Here is a 12,354-nt window from a genome sequence, read left to right as displayed (position 1 = left end):
TTTCGAATATGCAAGTCAAATCACATGTCATAAAATACATTGATGACATAATTTAAAATAACTATTTAATAAAAAAAACACATTTATAAATTCATGATGTTTCCACCAAGGATACTAACAGGGGAATTCTCAAGGTAATAACCATTACCACAAATATTAAAATCACTCACCTGGATTTCGCATAGAGAACGAGGCGTCTACATACGTTTGTCGCCTATAATGAATCACAAGTCCCATCTCAGAATTCTAGCACATAATTTTACGTTGTACACGTCCTCTAGGACATTCTAGATGGATTCGGGACGCGTTGACCAAAAGTTGAATGTCTGTCGACCGTCAACGGTAGGGTCAATAACCTTACGTAACTCGATCTGAAAGATACTAAAATTTCAATATGGTTCTGATAAGCTTATATTTATATATATTTTATATCAAATTCACTTGTCTTTTCTTAGTTAGTTCCTTATATTTTTGAGTTATTTACTTTGCTTTTGTGTTTTGTAGGATTTGTCAAGTAAAGAAAAGAAAAATAACACAAGTGGAATTTTAAGTAATAAATTCGTCAAAACTGCCTGTGCAGGTCAGCTGACTTTGGAAGCAAGTTGCGGACAGCTCAGAATGAATTAGAGAATGAGCCTTATATGCTTGGAAAGCTACGGATGTCTATTTTCTGGCGCATTTTGCGGATTGTTAATATCATATTTCTAGAAAACGTTATGGCCGTTCTAACACTGAAAGGTTTCCAAGAGGCTGATCAGTTTGTAACTAACAAGAAAGCATTGAAAGCAATAAATCCCATAAAACTAACAGCCAAAACTGATGCAGCCAAGAACAAGCCAGCTAACACCTACTCAAATATCAGAGGAAATGAAAAATTAAGTGAGAGTAATGGGCATAAATGCTGCCCAAAGAGTTACAAATGTTTTAGCATTTCCTCTCACTTATTGTCATCACTAAATGGCTGTTAGTGGGGTGAGTTATGGAGAAAAAAACTTTAGCAGCAGAAAAGAAGAAAAGACCTACAGGTTGTAGCAACAAAAAGGAGAAAAAGTGTGGAAAAAAGAGAGAAAAAAAAGAAGGAAAGCAAGGAAAAAAGGCAAGGCTGCTGCGTTGGGGAAGGAAGGAAAGGAAGGAGGAAATCTTGGCATTCTCTTCTCTCGGTTTTATCTTCTCAAACTTATGTCTTTCTTTTGGTTTAATTTGAGAATTATGTGTAACTAATTTTTAGTAGTTAGAGGCTGTTTTGTAGCCCCTAATATGATTGCAAGTTTGTTATGACATTTCGTTTGAATTACTTTTATGAATGGATGAAAATTGGTTCACTACTTGTCTCATTGATGAATTCTTTATGTGTTTTCTACGGATGCATACTTAGTAAGCATATCTAGGATTCTAATGCTATGAATATGTGTGTGCCTGCCCTTGTCGAATGAGGACCTACATATGTTCTAGAGTAGTACTTGTTAATTGTGATTAACATGTGAACCAATTTCTAGGATTAGTAAGACAACGCTAGTACTTACGATGCCTTGTGATGATTCAAACTTTTTTCGTTCTTAATGATTTCTACTTGTTAAATCTATGAACACACCATTCGAGATTGCATGTTAGGGACTAAGTTAAGTTGAAAACGCCATTCTCTTAACATACTACATAAGAAAAAGTAATAGGTTGAGTTCTAACATTGAGCCAACTTGAGCATCTTCATCCAAAAATGAAAGGAATTTGAATGAAACATAACATGTTTGCATGATTATTTGGTGGTGGATAGCAATTCCCCTAACTCGTTTTTCTTAATTTGTGAACTACGTAAAAATCTGTCTCTGTCTTGTTTTTGTTCAATTTAATTTAAATATCAAATCAACTCCAAAAATCCCAAATATTTGTGTGAGTATAGCTCTGTGTGTCTAGTATATGCGTATAAAATTTTGTAGACTTTAGATAAGTGTAAGTTGGTCTAATAATTATTTTTCGGTGGCTGGTCAGTAGGGACAACAGCCCAGTTTTTGTGACATTCTAAGTAGTTAGATAAAACAATCTTCTGCAGGAAAGACCCTTATTTTCATATGCTACAATTGATAAATCTTATTGTTAATAAGGAAAATTAATAGGACATTTGTGTGCTACTTTGTGGTGTGCTTTTAATCCTATCAGGTTCGAAAACAACATATTAAAAGTTCATGTTGATCCGATAGTTGGGTCTCCACCTGTCACATCCCGGCCCGGGGCGGATCGTTGTGACAGCCCGTTCCAGAAATTTTAAAACGTACGTGTGAAAGGATGATTTTGCCCCTAGTGTGATTTTTCGTTGTGTGGTTGTTTTTGGGGTTTTGTTGGCAAGTTTTGGGCCACACACACATTCTCCCACACCCCACACCCTTTTTCCCCTGCCCCGCACCCTGTCCCGAGCTCCCTTTCCCTCTCATTTCCATCCATTTCGTACGGACATATCCCAAAACCCATCAAATCTTCACAGATCGAGGAAACAAAGTACATATCCATGCTCGTGAGGTTCATAGGAGTCCAACCATACCCATTTCAGGTAAGGATACCTTCGTTTTCACGTCGAACTCGGGATACTCGATTTTTGTCACTGTTCATGCACACGTAAATTCTTATGTTTTTGGGAATTTCAAGCTTGTAGAAAGCTTGGTGAGGTCCTTAGGAGGCTCGGGGTGGTTCATTTGAAGGTTTTGGACGTCGGGATAGTGAGTTTCGAGGTTGGCCGAAGTTGGTGGTGTTTTCCCGGCGAGATTTCGTGGATTTTAGCACTTGAAAGTGGTATGAACTTGTTCCTCTCGTTGTAAGCTTCAATTTGGTACCAATTTTGTGAAATTTGGTTGAAAAACGAACAAGATATCGCGATTTGAAAATTTCCCGATTTTCCGGCGCTGTCGCCAGCGCCGGAGCCTCGCCGAAGAAGACGACGGAATATTCCGTCAAAACTGACGAAATATTCCTAACGGCGTTAACGGAATCTATTAAAGTTAACAGAATATTCCTGACGGCGTTAATTGACGTCGTCAGCGTGCCAAGCAAGTGCCTACGCGTGGCCGGCACGTGGGGGTGCGTGCGACGGTGAAATTTTTTTCTAAAAATATGGGGATGTTCCGGAGGTTGAGTAGATCACGTTGGTGTATTCATACACCCCATTTGACATTGTATGAGAAGTTATTTCATAAGGTTGGTTATGTGCTTTAAAATTAATGTTTTTGTAGTTGTTTCGCATATAGGTGAGACCTATCCCGAGGACGAGCGTGGTCACTCGAGGTAAGGGGGTTACGACCCTTCTACATACCAGTGAGTGGCCTTTTGGTTTTCCGTATATACCTATATACTCATGTTTTTCCCAGAAAATGAATTAAAACGTTTATACGTCTTTATGCCATGCATTGTATTTATCGTTGGTTATGCATTATTAGTAGCATATATATATTGTTTGTTGGCGCTGCGGACGCAAGGGTAAGTGCCAGGTGAGTATGTTTTATATTTACATTCAGTAATGATTCTAGATACATAGAGAGCTCATAACCTGCACCCCCGGTGTTAGTGCTCTCGCCCAGAGTAGGGCACAGTCCTTCACGTGATGTTCACCTCCCGCACCATACGCTCGTCTTGGATCCAAGTTAGGTGCACAGTCCTGTCGTACAGACCACCTTAGATGGTTCCGACTCGTAGGTGACCCGTGATTATTCGCCCAGCCTTCACGTGATTGTAGCACTTGAGCGTACTTATATTACACCCAGGCCTGTCGTACAGACCACTTTAGGTGGTTCCGACTCACATGCAGGTATAGTTAGTGAGATGGAGATTTGAGCTCTAGATCCAGTCGTACAGGTCACGTTAGGTGACTTCGGCTGACAGTTTACATAGCGTTGATTTCGATATTTCCTGGGCACTTGCGTTTATTTCGAGGCATCTGGCATGGCACATTTTCCGAGCACGATTATATTTATATGTATATTATGTTTCTGGGAAGTATACAGGTTTTACGGCAAGGGGTTAGAATTTGTTTTGAAATAGTTTTTGAAAAGCTTTGTTTTTGCCCACTCACGCTTTTGTTTTGCGCCCCTCCAGGTTCTAGTTGGCTAGCACGTTTGGTGGCTTCCATGAGGATTTCCCCGGCATATCTGACAGACCGTCACCAGTGTAGGACCACCTTCGGGTGTGCTTTTGTCGTGTCATTTTTCTTCCGGACTGCATTAGGTCTTTGTGCTCTGAACGTTGTCTTCACACTTTGCTTGCACATGTATGACATTGCCTTGTGTTAAGCTGGATTTTATTTATTCGTGTTATTTTTATTATTACTTTTTTTAGCTTCCGCACTGTGCACATGGCTACGTCACTTCCACGTGACGGCCAGCATGTCCTGATCTCGATCGGGGTGTGTCACCACCAATTAAGTGGCGGTCCACCATGAAACTATGTTAAAATGGCTGAATTTCGCTAAACGACTGCCAAAAATAGAATCAAAGCATCAAAATTAGCCTAGGACAACATTTTGAATTTTTCGTCCCTAGACCACCGCCGTGCTCTGGCCACATACCGTAGTGCGCCACTGCATACGCTACCATGTACCCCCACGCATAGTTGAGATTCAGTGGGAATATTCTATCCTCAAATGGAATATTTCGTTAAAACAAATGGAATATTAAGGAATATACCTTGACACCGTTCGAGAATATTCCAGAGGCTGCAAAATATTCACTTTCCCCCTTTCTTTCTCCAGTCGCAGGCGCCATCCGCCGTTTACCGTCCGTCACCGACCAAGTCGCCAGTTTCTGCAGATTTTTGTCGAATATCTGAGTTGATTTCAAATGCTCATAACTTCTTCGATTCTTAACCAAATTCGTCGATCTTTAAATGAAAATGAAGCTAAAAGAGAGTAGAACATTTCTATGCCTGTTGGAATAAAAGAAAAAAAAAGTCAGCCGAAGGTCTCCTGAATCTCATCGGAAAAGTACAGCTCCAAAACATGTTCTTGAAATCACGTCTGTGCACTAAATTTCACAAAACCAACGTCGACATCACGTTTCCAGGGACGAGATGAAGGTTTTGATGGTGTTTGAAACTCGTTAGGAAATTAGGGTGGGATGGCAAAAATCATATTTTCAAAAAAGAAGATCTGAAAATATATATATATATATATGGCGAGAAAAATGAAGTGTAAATGTAAATAACAATTAACGATTAAATGTAAATCTAGAGTTATGGATACGGTGTCGAATTTGGGAGTTAACCCCTTCACCTTTTATATTTATTTTTTTTACATTTTTCACACTTATACATTAATTTTTATTAATTTTGCACTTAATTCATGAGAGTTTGGAGGGTTTTACAAATCCAAACGACAATAGAACCATCGTCCAACTGTAAATGATGCAATCACAAGCGTTTATATATATTTTTTTTCACTTTTTTCACACATGTACATTAATTATTATGAAATTTTATTTATTTTGAACTCCTCATAAAAACATTGTTCGCAAGGGTTTGGAAGGTTTTAAAAATCATAATGACGATGTACCCATCGCCAAAGTGTAGAGGATGCGATATTAAGCGTTTGCATATTTTTCACATTTTACACACTTGTAAATTTATTACTATGAATTTTTTTTTTATGTGCTTTGGTATTTTGTAGGAAAAATTAAATTACGTTAAAAATTCATAATGAGCAGTCAAAGTTGACCACCCTTAACCTTTGAGACTTTGACACATCCCGACCCGGACGGGATCACTTCCCGGGCCCTACTCCACCGTAGAACGATATTGTCCGCTTTGGGCCCCCAGCACACCCTCACGGTTTTGTTTTTGGGAACTCACATGAGAACTTCCCAGTGGGTCACCCATCATGAGAATGCTCTCGCACGTTACTCGCTTAACCTCGGAGTTCCGATGGAACCTGAAGCCAGTAAGCTCCCAAAAGGCCTCGTGCTAGGTAGGGATGGAAAAATACATATAAGGATCACTCTCCTGGATGATGTGGGAGTCACAAAGTTGTTGACCAAATGTAAGTATTTAATTTCACTTATGTGACATTAAACCGTATGACTAATGTCCTAAGGTTTTTTAGTAGTTTAAAAACACAAAAAGTAACCTTTTTCTTAATGGTTTGAAATGGTTGATTTGTTTTGACAAAAAAAAAAAAAATGGTTGATCTGTAACTATTGTAGACCTGTTAAGAACTCGTTATTAAGGGGTGACCAGATAACGACCCCATTAGTTAACGTGTTGGCTTGAAACTCGTTATTTTTGTGTTGTTCCATATCGGTTAACGAGTTATGCAAGAAATTGTCAAGTCTAATCCCTATACAATTTATATTACTTTTTTTTCTCCTTACTTCTGAAACTACTTATCGAAAGAACCTTTTTTGTCAACAAAAAGGTGAAAAGACAATTTAATCCTCTATATTCTATAAAAATATTTGAAACGAAAAATGACGAGCATTAAAGTAATTTCACAAAAAAAAAAATATTGTTATTTCTCTTCACTCACCACTCACACGTGTGGTTTGTGGGACACTGCTATTATATTGTTAACACAAGATTAATTACTTGAACCGTTTCATACATGGCCTAATGGAAACTATTAAGCCATCTCCACCGAAAGGGCTAAATATAGCTCTGTCTAGAATTATAGCTCTGCAAAAAGTTATTATTAAATCAACAGTGTCAACCATAATCATATATATTATCTCCAACTAAATGGGCTAAACATAGCCCCTAAATAATTTATTAGTTTTAAGTTTATACTTTAAATTTATTAGTTAATTTAATTAAACTACATTTGGATGCTTTCAAATCTTTGAATCAATTATTACAACTGAGGAACTCAACCCAAAAAAAAGGAAAAAGGCTAAGAAGGGGGCTACATTTGGCCAGCCTGATGCCCCTTGGCCAAATAATGGTTTGGTAGGCTCTATAGAATTGTAGCCAGCCATCAATTGGTGATGAGTTTTTTGGCAAATCAGGTCATTTTTTGGTTTTTAGACCTTTATCCCTCCCCATTGGAGATGGCCTTAGACAGGGGTAGAAAGAGCCAGAAGTAGGCTTTTTCACCTTTTCATTTATTGGCATTAATTTTGTTTAAATCAGCAAATTATTTGTTTTGGTTGAATGTGTAAATTTTTTTTTTTTTTATAATTGTATAGCATGATTTATTATTGAGTTTGATGTAGATTTAAATGTTATGAATATTACACATGTTGTAGCATATTAATAGTAAACCTGAAATCATCGAGTATTGATCAACTAGGAAGCGTTGATAATCTTCTGAAGGGCCCCTGCTTCAATACCCTTGCTGAGGCGCTAGAATCAACCTCACAACAAGTGAGAGCTACACATGTGGCTATTTCCATGACTAATGAGAGATTTCCCTCTAACTTGGACGCAAATCACAATGCGACAAGTGGCAACACCATATTAAATGCATTCAATCCTACATTAGCCAAGTCAAAGAATCTCTTTCAACTTTGCCTCATCCATTCAAAAGGTTATTCACATTTACTATTCAATACTATATTATCACTAAACTCGTCCATGTGTAAGCTTAAACATACCTTTCTAACTTAAACATCATAGGCTCTTAGGCCAATACCACACCGGTGCCTCTCGTTACTTACTCTACCTTCCTCGCAAGTCACTTTGTCTGTCTACCTTTGACCGAAACCCCCTCTCGAAATTACTCACATCACTCTTTACGTTGACTCAAAATTCATTCAAATTTGTGCATCAACAACATCATTTGGTCCTCTATTCATATTCCAAGAGAAATATCATAAAAGAAAAAAAAATACATGCAAAAAGGTAAGTATGCACAATTTTTATTTTTCTATCTATAAAGAAATAATCAGCATCGTCCGACACTAGCAATTTTCATCCAAAGTGGTGTTGGCCCGTTGGATCCTTTATAGGCCACTTGTGCACTTCTAGCCAACTTATGATTTGAAGTAAACCCATTGAGCTTGGGCCCTATGGACCGACAACTTCCGAGGAGGAAATGTTGAATCTTCTGGATCTATGTTTAATTAGTGCTCGTTTAGAAGTGGTTTTAAAATAATACTAGTGATAGCGTTGCTGTCACATCCCGGCTTGGGCCCTCACCATATCCCGCGCCCACTCCACCACCGTAGCACGATATTGTCCGTTTTGGGCCCCAACTATGCCCTCACGGTTTTGTTTCTAGGAACTCACACAAGAACTTCCCAATGGGTCACCCATCAGGGGATTGCTCTCACGCACTACTCGTTTAACTTTGGAGTTCCGATGGAACCCGAAGTTAGTGAGCTCCCAAAAGGCCTCGTGCTAGGTAGAGATGAGAATATACGTATAAGGCTTACAAGATCCACTCCCCTGGGCGATGTGGGATGTTACATATAGATTCCCCCAACTGATCTATATCGGGGTAACTAGGCTTAGCTGAGCGACGTGCTTCTCTACGAGGTGGCATAGTTCTGACAGAAGACACCAAAATAATTAAAACACTCACAAATAATGCAAGACTGCCAAAACTAGGCTCTGATAGCCCGAGCCCCCACCACATCCAAGGCTCAACTCCGCCTAGCATGATATTGTCCGTTTTGGGCCCCGACCAAGTCCTCACGGTTTTGTTTCTGGGAACTTACACGAGAACTTCTCAGTGGGTCACCCATCATAGGATTGCATTAGCGCACTACTCGTTTAACTTCGGAGCTCCGATGGAACCCGAAGCCAGTGAGCTCCTAAAAGGCCTCGTGCTAGGTAGAGATAAGAATATACATATAAGGCTTACAGGATTCATTCCTCTGGGCAATGTGGGATATTACAATCCACCCCTCTTAGGGGTCCGACATCCTCGTCAGCACATATCCGACCAGGGATTGGCTATGATACCAAATTGTCACATCCCGGCTCGGGCCCCACCACATCCCAGGCTCAACTTGGCCGTAGCACGATATTGTCCGCTTTGGACCCCGACCACACCCTCACGGTTTTGTTTCTGGGAACTCACTCGAGAACTTCCCAGTGGGTCACCCATCATGGGATTGCTCTCGCGCGCTACTCGCTTAACTTCGGAGTTCCGATGGAACCCAAAGCCAGTGAGCTCCCAAAAGGCCTCGTGCTAGGTAGAGATGGGAATATACATATAAGGCTTACATGATCCACTCCCCTGGACAATGTGGGATGTTATAGTTGCCCCCGCATACTGCGTGGCTTACATGATCCACTCCCCTGGACAATGTGGGATGTTACGGTTGCCCCCGCATACTGCGTGTTTCCTGCAAGAACTAAATATTTGGTGTTTCTTCTCAAAACCACTTTTTGGAATCTAAAATTAATTTCACCAAAAACACTTTCGGTTATTTTAAAAGCACTTCCAACTGGCTCTTATGTTTTAGGGACGAAGCATTAGCTTTAGACTCTATTTAGTAACTCGGCTTTACATATTATACTCATTTGTAATTATCCACAAATGTGGCAATCAATTATGTGATTACATTAAACTGACCACTGATGATTATCAATGCACATCCCTATAACATTTTTTGTTGCTTTCTTTTCTTTGTCATTCTCCTTACTTCATAACCTTAAATTAATCTGATGGTAGATTAATCAATATCCTTATATATCCCTGTTACATCCTAACAAAATAATAATCTCAATTACAAATAAAATAAAAAAGGGTGTATACTGAAACTGCTCCACCTTTTTTCCCTTACCCTTCTCTCTCTCTCTCTCTCTCTCTCTCTCTCTCTCTCTCCCCCCTTTCATCCCTTTTCTCCCTCCTCTTCCCTTCCTATTTGAACTTTTTGCAGTAGCAGCAATGCAAATGGAATTTGTGTTTACAATGGGAGTTTATTTAGAAATTATTAATTGCAGATTTTATAGAAAAAGAATTTGAAACAGAACTTGTAGCCCATAATGATCCAGGGAAAGCACATAACCTTCAATTCGTTTCTAAAAAGGAGCATCTAGATGGTGAAGAGTTTGAAAAAAATGATGGAAGAACGATACATGAGTGGTGTTCGCCCCCTAAATTCCCCATGGGCCTTGCGGGCATGCCGGGAATTTAATCGAACAAGAAACTAGTGGGTGTGGGCGTGCCACTACTAGATGTCGCTAGTACACGAGATCTAAATGATTGAGATTGCGCCTGAGTTCGACTTCTAATCAAGAGATTGCGCCATTGAGTGGGAGTGGCTCAAATCAAGGTTCTTTCTTTGCCTTAAAGATAAGGACTTTACTTATGTGGAGAAATATAACAACATGTAAATGATAAGGTTGATGGAAGTGTGAATGACAGAGGAAAGTAAATGATTGGTATTGTAGATTGCTTGTAAATTAAATGATTGGAAATGAGTTGTACAAAAATGTAATTATTTAAAGTACAAAGCATTATAAGTACAAAAGGATGCCAAATACAAGGTTCGAGCTTGTTCATGACGGATCGGACAAGTTGCTCTAGTCTTGTGGCAATTTCTGGTGGTTTGGGGAATGGTTTTGAAGTTGTAAATAAAAATACAAGGGAGATCGATACTACCGAGTGAGCAGTAGAGCTAAAAACAAGGAAAGTAAAGGGTGCTTGGCTAAAAGTAAATGTTTACAAGGAAATTGAGGAGCTGATTTGAGTAGAGTTGCTTGATTGATTGGTTGAGTGTCCATAATCCTTGTGCCTTTGCTTCTTTATATAGAGATCTGAGATAGCCCCTCTGTTGAAAACATTGAACTTGCCTGATAGAACTCCATTGCCATCTTGCATATGTAATAATATTAAAAGAGACCAATTCACATTTCCACCGCATGTTTCCACCATATGCAATAAATTAATAATTAAAAGAAGCAAGCTGGCTTCTTTCACCACATGTCCTCTGCCCAAATGCCTGTATGTGCCTTCCAATCCACTTGCAACGGGAAAGCATGCAATTATCTTGATTAAATAAAGCTCTTGGCACATCTCCACCACCCAAACAAAAGGGAAAAATAATATTTTAATGTCAAACCATCTCACTAGATGTAGCCAAATATCTTCCAAGTTTGCCCTTTTGCACAATAATCCTCCAAATGCCATATTTTGACCTTAGGCCCAAAGAAGTAAAAATGTGCACATTTTAGGTGCAAACAAGTGGTTCTAGTTATGTAACCTATGCTAAGGATAATTATGAGAACAAAAGGTTGATTGACGGAAATGTTCTACCTACTATTAAGGATCCAATCATTTGGAAAGTGAAATGCATGTATGACATTGAATGTTATGTTATATATTTTCTTTGGGTAGAAAATTTAGATGGAGAGGGAGGGCAAGAGAAGGGATGGAGGGGAGAGAGATGGTATAGGAAGAAGGTGAAACCGTTTCACGTGCAAATGTTTTTTCTTTTATTTTTAGTCGACATTATTATTTTATTAGGGTGTAGCAAGGATAATATATGGTTATTAATTAATTCACCATCAGATTAATCTAAGGGTTTTAAATGAAAGAATACCTCACAGGTCCCCTACGTGAGCATTAATCCAGATTAAAACTGCACTTGATACAAATAATTGCTCTCATAAGGTCCTTATTTTGTGGATCTGTGAGGTCATTTTTATATGAACACTCATATTAGTCTTATGGAAGATTAAGTTATCAATTTAAATAATTATTGTTGCACCTAGTCGGGTATGGGTGTGCTAGACGGATGCCTCAACAGATATAGGCACCCTTTCTTAATTTTCAAACGACTAGACATTAATCGGGGCGGTGGCCAGCCACCTAGCGCCTAGGCGGGACCTAGACGAGAATTTTTAGAACAGTGATATATACACACACACAACCCATTTGGGCAAACTATAAAACAGACATTGAGAGAAAAAAAGAAAGAAGGAGAAATAGGGAGAGAAGCAAACAGCCAAGAGAGAGATAGAAAGAGAAAAAGAATGGGAGAAGGGAAAAAGAGATAGAGGGAAGAAAACTTACATCGGGCAAATGCAAGGAAAGCCTAGTCAAGCATTCAGGCAAATTGTAAAAACAATTTTCTACACTCACCATCCAACCTCTGTGGTTTAATATGTTTTGAGAACCCAAATCCAAACGAGGCTTCACTTTTCTACTTCTCACCCATTAAAAATGGTGGTTGACAGGTCCTCGACAATTAATGGCAGAAAAATCAGAATATCTTGTTGCAGTTGTTGATGGTTTTCTAATTTCAACTTTTGGGTTCGAGCTAAATACATCCATTCAGACAGAAGGAAAATGGAAGAAAGGTAAAAGACCTTTGGGCGACTGCCTAGATTTTTGTGTTTTCTATTATTATTATTATTATAAATTTTTACACTAGCCCATTCGGGCAACACAACATATGCCCAAGTTGGGCAAGAAATAAAGCAAGATAGAGGAGG

The sequence above is a fragment of a genome, unplaced genomic scaffold (genome assembly GCF_019419815.1).
Source record: "Pyrus x bretschneideri cultivar Hongxiangsu unplaced genomic scaffold, Pyrus_bretschneideri_v1 Contig24, whole genome shotgun sequence".
In the NCBI taxonomy this organism is placed as follows: Eukaryota; Viridiplantae; Streptophyta; class Magnoliopsida; order Rosales; family Rosaceae; genus Pyrus; species Pyrus x bretschneideri.
The sequence above is the reverse complement of the archived record's forward strand: the minus strand, read 5'-3'. Positions refer to the sequence as shown.